At 43.7% G+C, this 24,666-nt stretch overlaps 1 protein-coding gene across 5 annotated transcripts in view; it reads right to left on the bottom strand.

Moving 5' to 3' along the window:
* MAST4 (microtubule associated serine/threonine kinase family member 4) overlaps positions 1-24,666 on the bottom strand; it is a 1,731,733-nt gene that overhangs the window by 1,170,593 nt on the left and 536,474 nt on the right. The gene's annotated exons all lie outside the window — the stretch shown is intronic.

The following is a 24,666-nucleotide window of genomic DNA, read 5'->3' as shown; positions in this document are numbered from 1 at the left end:
CTTTTACAGGTCTCACAGAAATCATCTCAGAACATCCTCAGCAATCCATGAATATATGTGAACAACCTACTTACTATGAGGATAGAGCTGACAGCTGTGCTCTTCACTAAAGCATTCAACCAGGAAATATAATGGTGATCCCCAAATATCCCAGTGTGTTTCCACAATCCAAAGTAGAATCTGCAAAGTGGACCATTGACATCAGTCTACAAGATAATTTCTTGAGCGCCAACCTCATGATCCATGAACACCAATTCAACTAGTAAGCATGAAACACTAGTGTGAGAGACAAGGAGACAACGCTATCCACTCGAGATAACTTAAAAAAATGAAGGTAAACAAATAGGCAAAAGACAACCTATATACTTACAAACTATTAATACAATATAATAAACTTGTTGACAGTGATGCTTTATTGGGAGCTCATGCATCTCACAAAAAGTGTTATCTTACACTGCCAACTTTTTTTAGAGCCTGCTGTGAGAAGTAGAGCTGTAACGTGTGAAGTCTGTACTTCATACAAATCATAGCTATTGTCTTCATATAAGAAGCTACACTAATCCAACTGTGCAGTAAGGAATACTAGAACTACCGTCTTCCAGTCTTTTATTGGAAAACAGATTGACAACAAAACTCCAGCTGCATTGAACACATTATTTGTGGTTTAGTAGCCATAGTAACATCAACATGAAGTACAGCATCTAGAGCGATGTATTGAGTGTCGGACCGAGTAACTTGCCCATATGATTCAGAGTCTCCACAATCTAGGTTGTATTTCATTTTCTTCTGTAACCTCTATACAACTTGAAGGAAAATGTTTTGGTGCCCTTAAAGTTTCTTAATATAAGAAAATGCAAACCTGGCCTGTTACCTGCAACTTTTACCGACTGAATTGGTCTTCTTAATTGTACACAAATGTATTTTGGCTGTCCTCGGCCTAAGAAACGTGGCTGGCAAGTAATTCTAGTTCATGAAATTCTGTATAGTATTTGAACTCTGTAGTTATGTTTTAGCTATTGCACTTTATTCCTAAGCTGATTATGGCAGATAAACACTGAAGATCTGTGACTGACCTAACTAGGTATTCTTAATTATGTTTTATGTCTGTATTTTACTATGCACTTTGACACTTTAGGATTGGACCTAGATGAAATTCAGCTTTTTATTGTATTTTAATTATTGTAACCATTAAATTTAGAATTTCAAAATGCTAAAATTGTTTATGGATTTTCCTGCACATGGATGGATTTTTAATATGTATACTGGGTCCAGTATTTGAGCTCATGTTCGATGAAGTTGTGTCTAAGTTTTAATTTTTGATGGATAAATCTTCCTTTTTTTATGTACTTTTGTATGGTTTATTATAAACCAAATAAATATTTTCTGACTGACTTACAGCATCTTGACTTTCATTTTTGGACATACAATCAACATTTATTTTTGATTATCTGGAGAATGTCCAGTTAAGATTCTTTTATAATACCGATGAGCTGTTATGGAATATTATCTGTTGTATGGTTCATACTTTCGCATGAATACTGTGCATTTGTTGGACAACATCATCGTCAAAACTGTGCAAGACTGATTCTACCAACACCATCAGGATTTGTTGGCTTGAGTCGTGGCTAGCTCACAGTGCACCATCTTTACCCCTAACCTAAGAAGGTGACAGGTGATATGTGCAACCTCAGAACATGACAACCCTGATTCCTTAAGGAAATTGTGGAAAAAGATCTAGAACCCTTTCATTTGGCAACATGCATGCCCAAAGATAGATAGAAGAAAATACTCAAATTGGCATTTCAATATTTATTGAAGCAATAAGATTCTTGTCTAAAATATGTGTGCTGCAGTAATCAATAGAAAGGAAAAAATGAGTAATCCTCATGACAACAGTAAAGAAGATGAACAATTCAACCATTGTGCCGTTACATAGAATATATGCTTGGCATACACATAGTGATAGTTATGCTCCTACCTAGTGCTTCCTATCCTAGAGTGCTTAGAGTGGGTGAATCTGCCAAAATTCCTGTAGGGTTTTCTAACTCCCCAGCTGCCTGTGGGTATGTTTAATCTGGGAGCCCATCTTGGTGTAAAGCTGATCACCATTCTTCACAGGAGGTGAACAGGATTCAGCTGGGCCAGAAATCTGGCATGGGGCGACCTTGACAGTGTCTGGAAAAGGCTCCTCTAACTAAACAAAAGAGTGATGTCATTTATATAATAAACCTCATGCCTGTTACCATGCTGAAGTCCCACTCAGGCGGTCATTATTGATTCTATCCTTACAAAGCTGTTACCGAGTGAACAATAACAAACAACGTTTTGTGCAGTGAACTGTAGTTTTTGTTCAGAATGTTCAAGGCTCTGATAATATGCATACGAAGATGTGTAAATGTACGTATAGTTATTTCATGGAGCTTTATCCATACAAGCACACAAACAAATGGGTATCAAATGTCAACATCAAGAAAAGATGTTAAATTTAAATGTGAGCATGTGAAATGGTGATGTTCCTGCCCGGGCCTAATGTGACCACATGACACATCCGCCTAGACCTAAAAGCCAACACTCACGGTTCTCAATATGTAAGAGAGCGGCTTCATATATTTATGAAATCAAAAAAGACTTGGTTTCTAGGATTCTGAAATAGTGTCTAAATTCTTTATGTCTAAATTCTTTATGATTGAATTAACAGTGTATGGGTCACCACTAGATCCATGTATTTTATACAGACCCAACTCAAACTATTGATTGTGATCAGATTCAGCAGAAGGCAGTTCCTAACTGTAGGGAAAGGATTCATTCTGGATTACCCTTTTTGCAAAATTATTCATTAAGGTGAAAGGGATGTATTGAAAATAATCAGCAAATCATTTCTGTTATGTAACTCTTTTTCACATAAAAGCAATATCAAGATACAAAGATCTAAAAAATTTGTTGGTTCAATACTAGCAGAAGTCATAATAAATAGTTACATTATATATTTATTTATTTTGCGATCATCAAAGATGGAGGCAGCACACTAGAATTTAACCCAGACAACAGCTCATGTCTCATGAAGGAAACCGAAAAACAGGCAGAGTACTGTAGAACCCTCATGCAGGCATTTAACCAGTGGAATAACACAAAGCATCTGAAAAGGTATCCAATTTGTATAGTCCAAAAGATTTGATGCTTGGCCAGTACTTTTCACAGCCCCAACATTTTGTCATCCATCATGCTTTTCCTTTAATAGAAGCGAGCTGAACAGATATGGAAATATCCACGCAGCACAGGATGGTAGGCAAAAGTTACTCGTGTCAAATAAAGAATGTGTTCGCTTCGCCAAGCCCCTATTGTACTTGCACGACACAGCCCACCTTCCTAAAAGGAGTTGGGTGATTGGGCCTGGGCTCTCTCACAGCCATCCCCAATCACGCATCTCCCAGAATAGGAAGAAAAACGACGTTCGGAGGAACGTTTTAAATTAAAGTGCCCATTTTCTATTGGCCTTCATGGCCTCACTGCAAGGGCCAACCAAGGCTCCTGTCTAGGTGGGCCTGACCCACCCGTGCACACTATATAACTGTGCCTGCAGGGGAGGCGCGCGGAGGTGCGCGGGGTCTGCTCGGATCAGAAAGTACCACCTGGGGCTAGAGCCGGATTGGAACCGGGGCTGGCGAGCAGGTGAGGGGCAGGTCAGACAGTGCGCTGGGCGCCAACGGGTAGGACCGGCTGGGGCGCCGAAGGGGCCAGTTTAGAAACTGATGCTCCAAACTGACCCTCCTTCTCGATTTTCACCACAGCACCTTTGCATTTTAAGTTCTCTGTTAAACTTCCTACAAAACTTGTTACCAAAGAGTGTACTTTTGCTGAGAAACATTCTACAAAATTGGGAATTTCGCTGGAGATAGCACCCGAATGCTCAGGGGGTGTGGCCCACAACTCATCAGTGTCTGTGCAGCTTTAGATCTGGGCTTTGGGCCCCTAGACAGGAAATGTGTGGGCCCCTAGAAGCAGCAGCCGTTTAAGTGCCTCCTGGTACACTTGCTCTGTTTTCGCTCTGTGATCTTCCGTCTGTGCTGAGCTCGTGCCCTCCACATTGAACATCCGCCTCGCCTTCATAATAAGAGCCCACAGTATCTGACACCCCACCTCACGATCAGAGAAAATTATGTGACAGACTTGCGCTTTGAAAAGGGGCCAGGAGAGGGCGGCAGCACACACTCAAGCAACAAGCGTTGTGTATAAAACAAATATACACAAGCGGGGTGGTTTGAATAATAATCACCTGCGATCACTCCAGGAACCATACAACCAACCCATGCCAAGCACACCTCTCACATTTGGCATTGTAGTACCACAGGATCATAGAATTATTGAGGGGCCTCTGGGAGGAGGCTTGTACCCTTACCGTTGATGCCTATGATTGGGAGGCCACTAAGCACATTGAGAAACCAGAGACCCTCGAGTACAGCTTTCTGACCCAGGGAAGTTATCACATAGAATTTTCACTTTGCAACACACCAGCTCAGAGAAAAAGGTATACAATTAAAACCGGTCCACTAGGCTTGCATAGGTCAGATGGGAAGACACTAACCATGAATCTTTTCTCCACTCCACCACTGATGACCAGTAAGGACGCCACACACAAACATGAGTAAGGACGCCACACACAAACATGATAACACCAAGGCAGCCACTACGACAATCAGAAAGTACATTATGCGCACATGAAAGTCAGCTTGGGATACGTCTTCTACACCCACATCGGACAAAAAACCTCTTAAGTCATCTAACCTAATGGAAGATTCCAGTTCTAATCAAATAGTTGTAAACTGAATGCAAGTGGAAATAGGCCGAAATGAGGGCGGAAATCTCTAACTGTAAATCAGACGCACCACACTTCAACAAAGCACACTTCATTATTTACAACAGAAATCACCTCAACACAAGCGATGAAACATCGTACCATAGAGACTGTGACGCAAATCCATGATTCATGTAAGGTGCTGAGGTAAAGGTGGAAGAAGATCCACACTTTGGAGAAACTACAGCTGCAATGCCCTTCCAGGCCGAAGCAAAGAGAGCAGACCAGCCTGGAAATGTAGCTTGTTTCCTCCTCAATGATTCAGATGCAAAACTGGTAGAAGAAATCAAACAAATACCCTTTAGAACTAATGACACATTTGGCACACATAAAAGTACCTGTAAATCATCAACCAACACCACATTTGATCAATTAACACCACTTTAATGGCTGCAACTAATGCATCAACATAATGGCAGCAACTAATGCATCAACATGGCAATCCCATAAACTGGAACTTCAGATTGATCTGATGCAGTCATTGGCTACTGCCATAACTAGCACAGACACAAAAGTCAACAGTCTAGAAGTTCAATTAAAACAATTCAAATGCTCTGAAGGGTTGAAAAACCTGGTCTTGCTCTCAAATTGTAGATAAACATTTTAATGTTCTGGAATTACTGACAACTTGTGAACAACCTAAAGCTATCAAATGAAAAAAAACCAAAAGATAGGGAGTCTTCGGCCTAGCTGTTGCCACTGATCAAATCACCTGGCGGCAACAATACAGCAAGCACAGTAGTGAAGGGAAACATCCATGAATCAGGAGCCAACAGAAGCTGGTATCTCCTGGGGCAGATGGCTCAGGCTAGGCAAAGTAACACCTGTGGAGCTGCTTTGGAGGAGCCAGCAGACTTCCACTCAAATATTTAACCGGATGAACAGCAAATTCAGTAAGAATACAAGGCACTAACAAGAAGAGAAAAGATAAAAGAAAAAAATTAGATCGGCATGCTGGGACTCCATCATCAAGAACAGAAATAAGGGAACACACAAACTTGCTGTACAAACTAAACTCTTACCGATATGTCAGTAAAAACTGAGCTTCCAACCAAAAAGTGAATTACTAGCAAAGAACAGGAGATCTAAAGAATCTTCGTTTCACACAATTAATAAACCATTGACTAACAAGTTAGCAAAAGAGTGCATACCATATCGGGGCACATCTCAGTTGATTGAGCAGCCCACGGTTCAAGCGGGCGGACAAAGCTAATGAGTCAAGTAAGAGTAATGGATCCTCAATGGGAAACACATAAGTTAATATAAAACAGATCCAGCATCTAAAAAGAGAATCACTAGCAACAAACAACTCTATCAGAGAGTCTCCCATTGATATAATTATTGAACCATTGCCTAACGAGGTATCAAAAGAGTGCATACCACAATGGGGTACATCTCATAGTCGACTGAGCAGCCCACCCTTTATGCGGCTGGACAGAGATAATGAGTAAAATAAGGCAAATGGATCCCCAATGGAAACTACAGCAGTAAATTTACAATAGAAGCAAATCTTGAAGATGGGTAATTGCACAATCCCTGGCCCAATGGAAGGCAGAACGGGGGTCTCAAGCGACTTGCATCTACACAGCTAACAGACAATGTGGGAGTCATAATATGAGGTCCAACAAAAAGGGGAATGAACTGAAGAAATTATGATTGGGAATCAACCGAACCACAACATCATACAACCATCAACTAGTAGTAGGATTAACATGAATGGATGGATAGGTACCACCCAAGGAGGGAGTCACAAATTGTTCTGATGAGCTCGGTGTACTATCAAACTATCTTTACCCCCAATTATACATCTGTAGGAAGTAGTGAAAGGTTAAACAGACAAACTTAGTTCACCTAATGCAAAGTATCACGTCTTTACACCACTATAGATCAAAGGACATTATCAAAGCTGAATTTGAAATTGCCCACTCTTCCAAACACAGATCTACCATAGTCACCTGGAGAACCAATATGAATGTGAATCAAGTTCTAAATGAAAAATCAGCATTCGCGCAATGGGGATTGATTTTAGAATCAAGCAGCGAAAGAGATACCCCCATATATTGAACAACATTAGACCACATTATCGTCCAAATTTCGCAACCAAAAGTACATTAAAGGGTACAAATGGTATAACCGACCCAATAATGAAGCATCATCTCACGATTCATCTTAATCGTAACCGGAACCAACAAACTAGCCAGACCATTTTCACATTTGACCCGGCAAACAAAGGTTAAGACTAGGCTGAATTGCTTCCATATTAAACATAAGAAATGCAAACTATTCCTAACAAACATCAGAGGCACATTGAGGGAGTGCAGCCAATTAAGCAGGGACATAAAATAATATCCTGGAATGTTGCTGGAGCAGGACATATCTATCACCAATCTGCAGCACTTAAATTTATACAAAATGGTGACCGTTTGTACACAAGAAACTTGTGCAATGAAACCACAGTCAATCACGGGATATCATGAAATAGATAAAGCGCCACTAAAACAAACTACTTTGGCCGTCCTACTGGAAGTCTATTAACCCTTTGCATGCGTCGGGAGCCGTCCGACGCAAAAGTGCTCATGTGCGTCAGACGGCTCCTGCATGTCCGACAGCATGGCAAAGGAAATCTCTCTGGTGCGGGCATCTGAGGGATTTCCTTTACCCCTAAACAGCCTCAGGATCTGGGGAAGAGCTTCCCTAGCTCCTGAGGCCGTTTAGTTGGTTTCCCCCGAAATGACGAACAGCACCCCCATCACGCTTTCGTCATTTCCGTGAAAATGAAACTGAAATGATCCATGAGGCTTATTTCAGTTTCACTTTCTAGGTGCTCGTGGGGCTATCTCAGGCCCGAGCATGTAGATAGACAGGAGAGATATCATTGGAAAGGGGAGAATCTCCCCTTTCCAATGGTACCCCTCCTTAGTCGATCCCTGCTTGGGGATCGCCTCAGGAGGATGATTCCCAAGCAGGGACCCACCCACTGAACACCGGGGATGGCTGAGCGGACCCTTGGGCAAGAGCCCTTCCTCCCCTCAATTCATTTGTGACATATTCAGTCTATCTGCCCCCTGGGGGGCAGGTCGGCTGTATAGCCCACAATCTGCACACTAGGCACCAGAGATTTATTTTTAGGGCATATTTAGGGGTCGGGGGCTGCCCGAGATGGTCATGCCAATGCCCCCACCTCACCCGCAATATTCCACAGTCTTTCTGCCCCCCCGGGAGCTAGATGGGGCAATAGACCCCAATCTGCCCCTGGTGGGGGCAGAAAGCACACTAGGCACCAGGGATTTGTTTAAGTATTTAGGGGTGGGGGCTGCTGAAAATGGGCATGTCAATGCCTCTACCCACCCCCAAAAAAATGCCACACCCTGTCTGCCTATACTGGGAGGCAGAGGGGGCAACAGCCCCTGATCTGCCCTCAGGGTAGGCAGAAAGTACACTAGGCACCAGGGATTTTCTTTATGTATTTAGGGGTGGGGGCTGCCCAAAACCACCAGAAACCAGGGAGAGCATGTGTGCTTTTTACTAGCACGCCCCCCTTTCCCAGGGCCAGTCGAGCAGCAATTTTCTACCACCCGGGGTTCCCCTGGGTTTCCCGATAAAAATGGTAACTCACTTGTGTGGGTGGGCCAAGTGACTGCAGCAGGGAAGTGCCCAAAACGCATTGCAGAGACATAAAAATTATCAATTGCAAAAATACCTGGTTTTGCGGAGGAGTCACCTGTGTTTCTGGTGCTGGGCTCAGCGGCCATGTAGGGAAACCTACGAAACCCAGACATTTCTGAGAACTAGACACCCTGGAGAGTCCAGGGAGGTATGGCTTGCGGGGACCCCCCAACATTTTCCTACCTGGAATCTACTGTAAACCTCAAATTTAGCAGGAAAAAAAATGCACAATTTTCTCATGTTTCTGTGTAGGTAAGTTGTGGGATCACTGGACTGACAAAATGTACGACCACCCAGCGTTCCCCCAGGTCTATCCCAAAAAATGGTAACTCACTTGTGTGGGTGGGCCAAGTGCCCTCAGCAGGGAAGGGCCCAAAACGTATTGAGGAGACATCCAACTTACCTCTCACTAAACAACCTGGTTTTGCAAGGGGGGACACCTGGGTTTTTGGGCCCAGGCTCCACGGCCATCTAGGGAAACTTACCAAACCCAGACATTTCTAAAATCTAGACATCCAGCAGAGTCCAGGGAGGTATGGCTTGTGTGGATTCCCCCAAACTTTTCCTACCCAGAATCCCCTGCAAACCTCAAATTTAGCTAAAAACAATTTTCCTCACATTTCTATGATGGAAAGTTCCGGAATCTGCGTGGATCCACATACTTCTACCCCCGCCAGCATTCCCCCAAAGTCTACCGATAAAAATGGTACCTCACTTGTGCGGATGGACTAAGTGCCCGTGGCAGGGAAGGGCACAAAACGTATTGCGGAGACAGCAAAATTACCTATTACATGGGAGGAGGCCACAAATTACATTCAGACCACACTGGGAAAAGAGGTGACTTACACCACAGCTGGGACTACTAAATATCTGGGCGGCGACTGATCCTACTGAAATTGAACAACATCTGGTGACGCTTGGGTACACACTTATCAAGCGGGAACTGGCGAGAATGTGGGGGGGGGGCGGCTCCACCTTCCACTCTGGTCTGGGCGAAAGAATTAGACAAGTGCATGATAGCAGAGAAGGAAGCACTAATAACCTGGGGGTGCCCCACAAAATGGGACAGGAAATAGTCCAAATGGAATGTATATCGTGAAGACATATGTATATCCCCAATGATTGAGTTGGAAACGCGTAGAAAAGAGAACAGAGATGTAATTGATTAATGTATATGCTTTGCTGACCCCTGCATAATATACAAATGTATGAGTAACTGTACTATCTACTACTCGGTGTTGCATATATGATTATTATTGAACTCAATAAAAAGATATACAAAAAAAAAAATTACCTATTACAAAACAACCTGGTTTTGCAAGGGGGGTCCACTTGCGCTTTTGACCCCGGGCTCGGTTGCCATCAAGGGAAACTCACCAAACCCAGATATTTCCACAACTAGCTACCTGGGGGAGTCCAAGGAGGTATGACATGTGGATCACTCAACATTTTTCTACCCAGAATCCCCTGCAAACCTGAGGAAGTCTGACTGTCTGCTTTCGGCAGTTGAGGAAGGAGGGCATCCATTTGAGGGCTTTGCCATGGATGACAGTGTCATGGAGTCTTGCACAGAGGGTGTGGTGGGAGACTGTCGAAGGCAGCTGAGAGATGCAGGAGGATAAGGGCTGCAGTCTCGCCTCAGTCGAGGAGGGTGCAGATGTCATTTGTAGCGGCTAGGAGAGCAGTCTCAGTGTTGTGGTTGCACCTGGAGCCCGATTCACAGATGTCCAGGATATTTTTCTTTCAGCGAACTCAGAGTTGGGCGTTGATGGCTTTTTTTTGCAGAGTTTTATATAGCGCGAACGTGACCCGAATCCAATCAGGTATCAGAGCGCTTTACATAGCACCAGTTACGTTACATGAGGACACACATTCATTTTTTATTAGGCACGGGGAGATTAAGTGATTTGCCCAGAATCACGAGATGTTCAGCGTCTTTACCGAGACTCGAACCCAGTTCCCCAGGTCCGAAGTCGAGCGCCCTAGCCGTTAGGCCAACTCCTCTCTCAATGACTTTGGCTGGTAAGGGGAGCAGAGGGATGGGTCTGTTGTTCTTGAGGTCGGTCAGGTTAGCAGAAGGTTTCTTAAGCAGGGCGTTGATCTCTGCTTGTTTCCAGTCTTCTGGGAAAGTTGTGGATTCGATGGCGCAGTTGATGGTGCGACAGACTTTGGGAGCGATGGAGATGGCTGCTCTGTTAAAGATGTGGTGAGGTCAGGGATCTGAGGGGGCTACGGGGTGGATGCCCTATTTGATCCTGAGGGTGTTGTCAGAGCTGAGGGTAGTCCAGTGGTTCAAGGTCAGCTGGGGGCTGGATCCATTGGATGCGGTGGGTGCAGGTGGGGTGGGTGGTTCTTGGGTTGTGAAGCTGTTGTAGATCTCCTTGACCTTGCAGTAGAAGAAGGTGGCAAGAATGGCACAGAGGTCTTGGGATGGAGGGGGGGGATGTCTGCTTTCTCTGTGCTGGGTGTGGTGAATTCTTTGACTATGGCGAAGAGTTCTTTGCTGTTGCGTGCATTGGTGTTGATGCGTTCTTGATGGTTGTCTTTGTTGTTCTGAGGAGGCAGTGATGGCGAATTTGAAGGCTGCGTGGTCTGGCGTGATCTCGCTGCACCTCCATCTTTTCTCAAGCCTCCTGCAAGTTTGCCTGGACTACTGGAGGGCGGAGGAGGAGAACAAGCTGGCCTTCTTGGAGGGTTGTTTGCCTGAGAGTTTCTTGAGGGGGGCCAGTGTGTTAGCGCAGTATGAGATCCAGTGGCGGAGGTTGCATGCTGCGGTGGTGAGTGAGATGGTCTTTGGTGACCTTGTTCCAGTTTCTGTGAGGGTCGCGGTAGGTGTGGTGGTGTACGATGGTATTGATAAAGGAGAAGTGGACGCAGTGGTGGCTGGTCCAGTGTGGCTCAGGGTGTGGCTGATGGAGATGTTGTTGGTTGCAGAGAACATGGGGTCAAGCGTGTGCCCTGCCGAGTGGGTTGGCGTGGTGACCAGTTGTTTGAGTCCGATGGTGGAGAGATTCTCCAGTAGGGATGAGGTGCTGTGGTCTTCAAGGTCACCGAGGAGGATGTAGTCCATTGAGATGAGAGCGTGGTGAGTGATGAAGTCTGCTATGGTGTCGCTGAAGGGGGTGGGGGTCTGTTATCCGTTCGTGCCAGACCAGAAAAAAGTTACAAGTTCAGGAAGATCAGTTGAAGCATTGGCCAACTACAGGCACCCAGTTAGGCCCACATAACAACATACCCTAAATCCTAAGCAAAACACTATGATCCAGCACTCCACATGAACATCATGTATTTCAAACAATAGTAGTCCAAGCAGCAGGTCTGATTTCAAGATTCTTTATTCAATTTCTTCTTTAAAAACTGCGTAGCCAACGCGTTTCGTCCTTACGGACTTCTTCAGGGCGAAAAGAAAAACACAATAAGAGGGTCTCCACTATATATTCCCTCAATATTGAAGTCAGTAATAAGTGCTTCTTTTTAGGCCGAATTACCCACAACCATTTTATATTACTCCAAATTTGTACAGAGCTCTGAATATAATTATCCTGTTTAGGTAGTTACTACCTTGACCACGCAACAGAAGGACCGCTCCTGCAACTTAAAAATTCATACAAGGTCTAGTTCCTAAACAGGACAATTATATTCAGAGCTCTGTACAAATTTGGAGTAATATAAAATGGTTGTGGGTAATTCGGCCTAAAAAGAAGCCCTTATTACTGACTTCAATATTGAGGGAATATATAGTGGAGACCCTCTTATTGTGTTTTTCTTTTCACCCTGAAGAAGTCCGTAAGGACGAAATGCGTTGGCTACGCAGTTTTTAAAGAAGAAATGGAATAAAGAATCTTGAAATCAGACCTGCTGCTTGGACTAATATTGTTTGAAATACATGATGTTCATGTGGAGCGCTGGATCATAGTGTTTTGCTTATGTTCATTTTGTAGGTTTAGAGGTATTGAACCTCAGATCCTTAGCACCCCAGGAAAGCAATACAAATTTTGACCCCCACTAAATGATAGGTGCAGACAGGATTGCCTCATACCTCATTTCATGTTTGGCCGTACCCTAAATCCTCACTGCGGAGTGATGCAGAGTCCCGTATCTAGGATGCTTCGCAAAGCGGTGGGTAAGAGTAGCTGCAAAGTGGCATTGTGAGGTTCTGCATCATTGTAGAGGAAGTCCTGCTCCGAAAATGTGTTGTGCACCGACTGGTTCTGACTAAGTTGCGGGGCTTGCAATGTGGTATACTGTGTCATAGTCGAGGATGCTTTAGACGTGGAGTGGCGATGCGAAGGCCAGAGTTGAGGATGCATCGCACAGCGGTGGTTCCGAGGAAACTGTGGACTGCGATGTGAAGTCCTGCATCAGGGAAATGATCTTGGGGAGCCCTGGGCTCAAATGGCTCCATCACCCACACTTTCTGGGCAGGCTGTAATTCGACCAGAGAGTTGCAATCTTGTCCTACTACTGTATTATTATCTCCTAGCTTGCTTCTAAGTTCTTGGAAGCCTTCTTCCAGACCTCCTGCATTTGGTTGCAGAGTGCTACGCTGTAGCAAACCACATACTGATTGGGCCTCTTGGGGGATTGCACCCACCCCTCATTCACCAAACTGAGAGGTCCCCTCACAGGGTGACCATAGAGGAGTTCATAAGGGCTAAACCTTACTCCCTTCTGTGATACATCCTGGTATGCAAAGAGCATGCATGGCAAGAGGATGTCCCACTTCTGCCTCATGGGCTCTTGCAGGCCCATAATCATGCCCTTGAGGGTCTTGTGGAACCGTCCAACAAGCACATTAGTCTGGCAATGGTAAGGTGTGAAGAACTTGTAGGTTACCCCACACTTCCCTCTTAAGGACATTAAGTACATGGGCATGACGTTGGTGCCCCTGTCTGACACTACCTCTTTGGGGAAAAACACGTAGATGAAAATCCCCATCAAGGCCCTAACCACTGCAGGTGCAGTCAAGGTCAGAGGAATGGCCTCTGGATACCTCATTGCTTGGTCCACCAAAACAAGTGTAAACCTGTAGCCCAGGACAGTTTTGGGTTCCAGGTGCCCAACATTGGCAATGCCCACCCGCTCAAAGGGAGTGCCAATGACAGACCTGGGATTCAGGGGAGCCTTAAGATTCTTCCCAGTCTTCCCAATAACCTGGCGGGTAAGGCAAGTCCTACAGTAAGCATCTGATGCAGTCTTCATCAGGGCCAATAGAAGTCAATAACAAGCCTGACCAAGGTCTTGACCTGCCCCAGATGTCCTTCTAGGTTATATCATGATCCAGAATGAGTAGGCAGGTCTGTAGCATTGGGGAGCCACCAGCACAGTTGCTGCACTTTGTTCAGGTGTCTTAGACTCACTGTAAAGGAGGTTGTTCTCCCAGTAAATAGGGTGCTATCCAGAAGGGTCACCAGATGCCTGGGCTTCGGTGTGCTGCCTCTTCCCAATAGAGATGGGCACTCTCTCAGCATCTTGCAAAACTCCTCCCTGGAAGGCCCACCCTCAACATGCAATCTAGTGACTGGGGGAGGGAATGTTTTGATTTGTTCTGCATTACATCTATTAAACTGTGAGTCTTTTGCTTTCTCACCCTAAGTGCGCCGGGTATGCCCAGACGTGGGTCCCAGGCTCACTGTGCCACTGGATTCAAGCTATCCTTGCTGATGAGGGGTGAAACCCCAAAACCAGTCCTAGAATGCTTTTTTCTGGTCCAGGGAGGACCTGGCTTGGCAGTTCGGGCTGGACTGTTCCTATGAGAAACAGGGTCAAGACTGATTTGCATATGGTCAGGTCTAAACTGGGGTGGCATGGGGAGCAAAGGTTTGATGGACTCAAAGGTGTTAGATAAATTATAAATTTAAGGGATAACTATAACTTTGGACTTTGTAATGTTTGGGTACTTTACTTTTTGTCTGTATAGAAAAAATTATATAGATTTCCTGACTATATGTTTTAATGTTTGAGATATATAGATATATATATATTCACTGAAAAAACCATAGGTTTCACACACGTTATAGTTAGAAATTAGCATTTAAAAAACCTTGCAAATTCACTGAAAAAACCATAGGTTTCACACAAGTTATAGTTAGCGGACATTTTACTGATAAAAAACCATTGAAATTCCCCCGTCATAGTTAGTGCAGGCAACTATAACTCACGCGACCGTAATCCTCTGCTGATGCTAATACTGTATTTAGACACTTATTTACCCATGTCTTCTTCCATAAATTTTTAGCTATACATATATTACAAATATTTTTTTTTCATAAAGACACATGTCATCAGCAGAGGATTGCGGTCGCGTGAGTTATAGTTGCCTGCACTAACTATAACGGGGGAATTTCAATAGTTTTTTATCAGTAAAATGTCCGCTAACTATAACTTGTGTGAAACCTATGGTTTTTTTCAGTGAATTTGCAAGGTTTTTTAAATGCTAATTCCTAACTATAACGTGTGTGAAACCTATGTTTTTTTCAGTGAATTTGTACGTTTTTTTAAATGCTAAGTTACTTTACGCCGTTCGTGGCGTGCGCGCCCACTTTTCTCAGCCCCCGCTTGACGAATCCCCCCGAGACTTTCAGGGTAGGAGCGTAGCGTAGCGCCCCATTAGTTTTGAAAATTTCGCGAGGATTCATCGACTGGCGCCAAAGTTATTCAAAATAGAATGTTGCGGTTTTCCTATGGAAACAGGGTCCTAACTATAACTACCTACTGGCGACCGCCAGTAGGTAATATATAGATATATATATATATATATATATATATCTATATATATATATTGCAGAACTATTTATCCCAGGATGCAACAAAGTTAAAAACCTATTTGGCCCACTGGAGGGGACAACTAATTAAATAAACACTGGGGAAATAATATGCAACAATTTCAGCCTGTCGAACATTTGTTCTGCTGGGATCCTGTGATCAAGAACTTTGTGTAGATCGAAATGGGTAAGGAAAAGCATGAATACTATTTTATTTAGACCGGAAATGCAACTGCCTAATTGAATAAATACCGGCGAAGCAGACCGGCTATAGAAATCCAACTTTGGATCGCGTCATTTTATTGGAAGAGATAAGAGATCTTATGGAATATCTCACCAAGAATATGGAATCTGATAAACTCACTAAAGCACTGACCACCATTAAAGACCGTGTTAAAAAACATGAGGAAGACATCAAGGCACGCAAGCAAAGAAAGCTCAGTCGAGATTATAACGACTACGACAGTGGCAGGATATTGACCTTCAGCCACAAGTATGACCACTTGTATAAGGATCAACCGAGTGCAGTGGCAGTTATCAACACAACCACAGAAACATCTAATGTGGATGCAGTCACTACCAGTGAAAGTGAATCGGATATATCCACTAACAGTACCATCCCTGAACAACGTAACAGTCGTCAAGTAACTTTTTTAGACGAATATCGGACACTAAGGTGAGGCCGACAGACAACGTGGGAAACACCCACCCCAAGGACAAGAGGGCAGCGAGGTCGGGGACGGGGCCGAGCAAGAGACAACGTCGAAATCGAAGGACAAGAATTAGACAACGCTGGCAGAAGAGGCAGGGGACGTGGCGCCATGGGAAACAACAGGGTACGCACCAGAAGAGCCTATTGATGGATGACGCAACAGTTAATAAAACTATTATTAATCTTTCTGCAAGGTCTTTGAACATGGTAGAAAAAAGGACACTCTGTCTTGGACTCTCTTTCTGTCCTTCTTATCCTTCTAATTATGCCAACAATAGGATAGATCTGTTCAAATACATAAGGAAACTTAAATTTAAAAAATGGCACAAGATTAAAAACAACTACAACAACAGAGAGACCCATAAGGAAACCGACAATTCTGACTACAATTTTAGCATAGATGATGCTGAGGTTTTAGACACTATGATTACATTGGGTCACAGCAATACCAATTCTGACCAAGAAGTCACCTTAACACAGACATTGTCGGATCTCGAGATTGTCACTGATGCCTCATCCTTCACTAATTTCAAGCCCAAGTCTAGCTTCATTCCCATCTTACCATATGACAACATCGACACATTCCACAAACGTGTCAGTAAAGCCCTGAATGACTTCAGAGTGACACAGTAGCAAAAGGCATTACATTAAGAACAACATCAATTTGATGCCGGCTCAAAGGGAAGCTCTTAAGGCCCTCATGGAGGATGACAGCATTGTCATCCATCCGGCGGACAAGGGGGACAATGTTGTCATACTCAATCGCGAACTGTATATTGAGGAAGCAGTTAGACAACTCAATGAGGACAAGTTCTATGAACCTGTTACCACTGACAAATACAACATCAGTGTCACGACCATTCGGGACCTTCTGTCTACATCGAAGGACAAAGGTATCATCACATGGGAGGAATTTTGTTATCTCATGAGAGACTATCCTATTCTTCCAGTACTCTATCTCCTTCCGAAAGTACACAAGGACCCCATTAGACCACCAAGACATCCCATAGTGTCCTCCAGAGGTAGTGCATCTGAACACCTCTCCAAATACATTGACCATTTTTTGAGGGACTTTGTGGTGACCCTTCCGAGTTACATCAGGGACACCAAGGATTTCCTCAAAAAAATTAAGGATCTTACGTGGGATGGTGATCTATTACTCATCACACTGGCTGTCCATAGCCTCTATACCATTATTAATCACCAACAAGGGCTTGAGGCAGTCAGACACTATCTTGGCGCTAGATCCATCAGATTCCATGAACACACTTGCATGCTTCTCGAAATGACCGAGTACTGCCTCACCAATAACATCTTCATGTTCAACGGCAGTCTGTTCAGACAGGTGACTGGCACGGCCATGGGATCATGCTTCGCTCCCAGCTTCGCCAATTTGTTCATGGGTCGCTGGGAGGAAGATATCAGATCTCAACCTGATATTTCTCCTGACTGGACACACGTACGGATGTAGCTACGTTACATCGACGATCTGTTCATTCTCTGGAGAGGGTCGGAAGCTGAGGCTCTGAACTTTATCCAAAAACTCAACATTAATGATTACATCTTCATGTTGACTGGCAAGATCAGTAACACGGAAGCAGAATACCTTGATGTAAAAATTGAGATTGTCAACAACAGTGTCCGCACATCCCTGTTTAGAAAATCCACCGCAGGCAACAGTATCCTACATGCCCTCAGCAGTCACCCTGATACCCTGAAGTGGACTATTCCCTATGGGGAGTTGCTGAGGGCAAAGAGGAACTGTAATACAGAAGCAGCATATTTACATGAGAGTACCATCATTATCGAGCGCTTCACTGAGCGCGGGTACCCCAAATGGGTACTGAAAAAGGCTACCGAGAGAGTCAAGCTGGTAGACAGGGAAAGCACTATCTCAGACAATCCAGAACATGACATGGATAACATTGAGAGTCAAACTAGAATGATTATGACTTACAGCTCTGATGCCGAGAAAATCATAAGAATTTTTACCAAAAACTACGATATCCTTAAGAGTGACAACATCATAGGCAACAGTATCCCCGATCGACTGAGCATCACATACAGAAGATGTAGCAACATCAGAGACATGCTAGTACACAGTGATATTACCATCTATACGCAGAAGAACCAACATGGCCTCAAGGGTTTCTACCCTTGCGGCCACTGTAAAGCATGCAACAATAGTGTTTCTCGGAAGCAGGTTACTTACAATGGCGTCAAAAAAGATCTGACACAATTTCTGACATGTATTACCACCTACATCATATATGCCATCGAGTGCTCGTGCAAGTTGTGGTACATCGGTAGCACCACTTGTATGGCCAAAAAACGTGTTTTAGAGCACAGCAGAGCCATTACTAATTTTGATCCCAAGTACCCTGTAGCCAGACATTTTAGGGACAAACACTTTTCCAACACCAGAGAAATGAGTTCTCATTTTAGAACATATTAACAGACATCCCAGGGGCGGTAACAGAGCTCTCACTTTACGACAGAAAGAATCAAGGTACATCATAGATTTCCAAACCAAGACCCCAGGAGGTCTTAATCAAGAGGAAGAGTTATCCGTACATCTTAAAGAGTAACATTGTTTCATACATCTATTTCATTCTATTTAATTATACGTCTAACAGTATGTATTTGCTGTTTCTCTGCTCTGGGTTTCTGTGTGTCTCATGTCTGGGGCTTTCAATTTTTGCTTTGTGGTTTGTAATCTATTTGATTTATTCCATCTATGTTCGCCTTTTTCTTCTTTCCATTTCTGTGACTTGTTACAGAGATCTTTTTCACCATGAACGCATGATTGATCCAATTCTATTATAGTAGTACATGCTAATCTCTCCAGGGTCCATGGATCCTGATTTTAATCTTTATTTTTCTTTCTCTTGTTTCACAGAAGGAAAGGAAGGGGCAAACCCACCAGTATTCACCAGCACGGACCACCTACCCTTTTTCTTCCGTATGATTACAAGAGCACATCGTCACATCACTGCATGCTGGTAACGTGTTGTAGGCATCTCACTTTTCAGTTGATAGTTGGTCTTGATGATCAGCTGGACTTTTTTCAGGCATTCGCTAGTGACAACTTTGTTTTATTTTTATTTACATTGGACATTTTGAGCAGCTGTATTCTGTTGCGTGTGCATTACGGAAGATACTGTGTGTATTTTTCCTTATTTCTACGGCCGACGTGTGTTTTGTTTGGTGCACATTTGATTGACCACAATCTGTACGGGCTGACATCCTAGAACAGGTTGGTCTTGTGCCACTACGGCGCCTATCACGAATTGGACACTTCCCATTTCTTTTGATTATGTTATTGTGTTGTTTGTGCATTATTTTACATCACACTTGGTCACTATGACATGGGATTACGTCTTCGCATTTTGATGACAGACACCATCAATGGCCGTTTTATACACGCAGACTGCCACATTTATTCTATATACGTGCTCACTCAGTTTGAATTTGCTGGTATTGTGAGCTTTATTTATAGCTACGCATAGGGCAGCGAGTTGCAACCTCCACGCTGTAGCGGAACTATGATTTTGTTCCTTTACCAGGGCAACAGTTGACTTGAGATAAATTTATTGGCAAACATGCACGTGGCACAATTCGCCTGTGCTCAATACAGCGGACTCTAGTTATTGCAGAGATTTTACAGACACCGCCAACGGTCGTTCTGTATGCATGGACTATGACATTTAACACACATGCTCACTCAGTTTGAATCTTCGGGCTTTGTGAGCTTCATTCATAGCCTTATATAGGGGAGCCAGTTGAAATCTCCACGCTGTAACGGAACTTTGATTTCTGTCTTGTTACTAGGGCAACAGTGGACATGAGACAACTTTGCATTACATTCTGGGTTGTTTAGACATTTTATGTTATTACGATCTTTAATATGTCTGCCCATCGATTTGTACAAGTCCTATGTTAATGATGATTTGCTTACATATACTTCCCGCATTGGTTGTCAAATTCACGTGATCAAGCTTCTACGGAAGTGAAACGCGTTGTGAATAAACAAGGGTGAACACCTACGAGTACTGAGTCCTCCATTTCCTGAGAGCGCGCTTTATTTCGCATTTTCAAAGTTGGATATATATATATATATATCTTTTGATGAGCATTCCTACTTTCCTGTGCATAATATTGTATTGTAATTGAATTTACATAGATCTTGCTACCCCTGACGAGGCGTCAAAGCCCTTTTTCGGCGAGTAGCACGCTACTTCGGAACCCATAAAGGATTAGTGGTGAATCAGTATAGTGAAATATGAAAGTAATTTGAGTGGTGGATATTAGTTATTTGGAGTGAGAAGGATAGCAGAGGGCTAGAATAGAAATATTTGTAACTAATATGTGCTAAATTTGTTCAAATGCAACCTAACAATGCAAAATCTTGAACCTTTAGAAATGCCCAGTGATCACAGAATAGACTAAAATGCACCCCGCAGTCCTCTGTTAAAATAATGTAAAACGCGTTTTAACTCGAGCCATAATTCACCTCATTAACGAGTAATAAGAAGTGTGCAAGCTGTGAAATGCAGCCAGATTGCATTCCATTTTGGATGTTGGCTCACTGTTACTATTTTATTTTGACACTGCACACTTCGTGCTCAAAAAGAGGTCATATAAAAGCCTTCAGAAACATTCCGCAAATGTAGATTGTGTGGAACAGCCTGGAGCCATTCTTAAATTTCGCTTACCAATCCCCCTCAGTGCTAGCATCACTTAAGAATATTGAAACTTCAAAAGGTTTCTGGTTTATATTTAAACAAGCCTTTGGAAATTCATTTCTAGTTTGCTTGGAAATGGTCATTTTCTTAGAACGACAACGTCTTCCCGATGTGCATATGTGAAATACTTAAAAACGTGCATGGATTCCACAGTTTGAAGTACTCGTCCGCCTGTAAATGGCTTTTGAATTACCTCAGTGGCTAAAGTGGGTGGGATATATTGGAACAATGCTGCCAACCTGTTTCTTAATTTTACAATAACTGTTTTTCTTTCTTTTTTTTCAGTAAATGCAACTGTGCCAGAACAGATAATGCCTAATGCGCATGTGCTGTGAAGTCTTGGGAGAGGCAGAAATAAAAAATGGAACAAGGCTTCGCACCAGGTACCTGCTTCCTGAAAGAAATATAAATGTATGCAATTGGTGAATCAGCAACTTTAAAGGCTGCTTTGGAGCCAATATATGGCTTCGATTGATTAAGTCATTGCAGGCATCTTGGTGACAAAGACTTATTCTTTTTGAACAGTAATTCAAGTGTGTTTCAGTTGCGTTCTGGAGTGTACCCTTCTAATAGAAACTTATGAAAAAATAAACTTTGCACTACATACAGTCTGATTGCGTATTAGTAAAAATATGACTTTTAACACGCTTGTTTTATGGTAAACACTAAAGGACAGATTTAATACCTTTTTACACAACCAAAGTGGCAGTGCTGCCTTGTGTGAAAGAGAGTAGAACAGCACCATATCTAGTAAGATATGACACTGTTTCCTTCTCTCCCTGTGCCGGTGTGATTTAGGTACCTTTCACTATAGCAAAGGGTTGTTTGTGTGTTGACAAGCATAGGTTTTGTACTGGAAATGGACCCTTCCAGTACAAAAACTCTTCAATACTTTTCCCACTTTGTAAGCGTGCTGCACAGTGCAGCAAATGTACAAATTTGGACAAATGTGGTGAATTTATCTTACTCCACTGTTATGCCTACCTTGATAGGGAGTGCGTTTTTGGCATAAAGCCCAGTCTAGCAATGTTAGTTGATCGAGATTTGAGACGGGTCGATGCATTGGAATGTCTATGTACCACCTATAGTAAGTCTGCTTGATGCAAAGTAGTGCAAAACACTAGTTTGCGTTACTTTAGGAAACTTTCCAACACCAATAACGTTTTGCATTGGATAGTAAATCCACAACAGTATGAGCGTAGTTTGTGTCACTTTTGTTACCCAAATCTGCGGCAAAGTGTCAATAAATGTGGACCTAAATCACTTTGCATCCTGTGGCAGCCTATCTTATATTGTAATAACATTAAAAAAAATAATGACTTGCATATTCACAGTTACCCAAGTCACAGGATGGGATTTCACAGCACTATAAAAGCACCAACCAGAATGAGGTTCTGCGACTAGTTTACCCAAACAGATATCTGTAGTGAACGCATTTAACCACCCAAGCTTCCATTACATTCAAGAATGCGTTCCCCTCCATTACTTTAACAAGGTTTTCATCCTTATTTATGCACTTCAGCCTGTGGATGAACTGAGGCGGTGGAGGATGGTGGAGGATTTTTGAGGTGGGATTGCGATTCTGGGAAATTTAAGCCCTTTTGCTCAGTGGGCATTGTGAGACTGTGTGAGACTACGTATTCCACACAGAGTTGAATTACGTGTTTCGGTGCTAATGCAGCGCCTTGCCTTGGTAGAATGCAGCGCTAAGGCGGAGGAGTGTTGCCCCACTGCGCAAAAAGGAAAAATAAAATGACAATAACATAGCATTATCATTGGCCTGTGTGCAGGGTGGAGCGGGGCTGGCCAGAACAGGGTAGGGGTGGTCTGCATTCCCATAGTGCGCATGGCGCATTGCACAGCCTGGTGAGGAACACGCACAGGCTCCCCGTTCTAGTCTGAGCACCGAACCACGGCGCTCAGACGAATCTCAACGCTGCATTGAGGTGTTGTGATTGGTTCAGGGCAGCCTGTGTGTCGGGTGCTTCCTGCTGCCGGCCAGACTGAAGAGGAAGGAGGTAGAGAATGGAGGGCAGGCGGTGGTGTTTTTATAGAAAAATTAATTAAGCCCTCCCCGTCCCCCGCTAGCCGCCTCTACTGATAGAATGTGCGAATATCACAACTTTTCTTGCCTTTCAGGTGCCTCGACTGCAAACCTTTGGCGCACAATGCCTCACAAGCAAGGACAAAGCACACGTCAGACAAACCCAGATACCTGCAGATTGCTGGCAAGTTGGAAACCCTCCTCGCGCGCCATCTGTGGCCATCCTGACATATGCTTTATATTCCGCCTAAGTACCAGCAGAAAGCGCTCAGCAAGCCTCTCCCGCACACCAGCACTACATTAAGGGTTGAAGTGTCCGCTCCAAGGAGCAGCCTGCAATAATGACTTACAGAATGTTATGTTACACATTTTGATCGCAGTGACATTTGTTTTCTCGGAAAAAGAGGAAAGATGGGCCATGAAGTGCCCATTAGCTGATAGCACAAAACATCTGTTAAAATCAGTAACAGCTTGCTGTCCACAATTAACTGCACCAGGCACCGGTGTCAACAGCGACCGACAGGCCTGCTCAGATAGTACTGTGGGGGCCAGGGACAGGCATGCAATGTTAAATACCAAATAAAATGCAAAGGGACATCCGGCTTGAAGGGACCTGGGCATGAATACGAATCCTCTATTAGCCCCCAAGGGATCCAACGCGTCTATGGAGTGTGAAGACACAGAAATAAAGCAACAGAGTAAACAAGCCACGAGATACGACACAGTAAACAAACAAGTGTAAGCGTTCATTATCTCCGAGTGTCTTTTATAATGAAAAGATACATGAAGACCTGTAATCACAACTACACCGAATGTTAATGTTTTTGTAAATCACGTGGCTAACTTTTATTGCGAAACATGTCTGCTGTGTGTGCTGTCATGAAGATCACTTTACTCTAGAATTTTTTAGGAAGTGTATCAGGCACTGTATAAGTCAGTGATTTAAATGGGTAGCTTCGGATTATCTGCATGGATATGGTTTGAATGCGATAGTACCGGCACTTCTCAGCAGGGATGCACTGCTACCAATGGGAGAGTACCAGCACTTCTCAGCAGGGATGCATTCCTACCAATGAGGAAGTACCAGCACTTCTCAGCAGGGATGCATTGCTACCAATGGGAGAGTACCAGCACTTCTCGGCAGGGATGCATTGCTACCAATGGGAGAGTACCAGCACTTCTCGGCAGGGATGCATTGCTACCAATGAGGGAGTACTAGCACTTCTCATCAGGGATGCATTGCTACCAATAAGGGAGTACTAGCACTTCTCAGCAGGGATGCATTGCTACCAATTGGAGAGTACCAGCACTTCTCAGCAAGGATGCATTGCTACCAATGAGGAAGTACCAGCACTTCTCAGCAGGGATGCATTGCTACCAATGGGAGAGTACCAGCACTTCTCGGCAGGGATGCATTGCTACCAATGAGGGAGTACTAGCACTTCTCATCAGGGATGCATTGCTACGAATGAGAGAGTACCAGCACTTCTCAACAGGGATGCATTGCTACAAATGGGAGAATACCAGCACTTCTCAGCAGGGATACATTACTAACAAATGGGAAAGTACCAGCACTTCTAAGCAGGGATGCATTACTACCAATGGCAGAGTAATAGTGCTCTCAACAGGGGTGAATTAGTACCAATGGGGTAGTACTATCTTGGCCAAGCAGGGATAAATTACTACCAATGAGACAGTACTAGCACTTCTCGGCAGGGATTCATTAATACTAATGAGAGAGTACCAGCGCTTCTCAGCAGGGATGTATTATTACCTGCGGGAGAGTACTAGCGCTTCTAAGCAAGGATGCATTACTACCAATGGGAGAGTACTAGTGCTCTCAACAGGGGTGCATTAGTACCAGTGGGGGAGTATTATCCCAT

The sequence above is a fragment of the Triturus cristatus genome, chromosome 2_1, assembly GCF_964204655.1.
Source record: "Triturus cristatus chromosome 2_1, aTriCri1.1, whole genome shotgun sequence".
In the NCBI taxonomy this organism is placed as follows: Eukaryota; Metazoa; Chordata; class Amphibia; order Caudata; family Salamandridae; genus Triturus; species Triturus cristatus.
The sequence above is the reverse complement of the archived record's forward strand: the minus strand, read 5'-3'. Positions and strand labels throughout refer to the sequence as shown.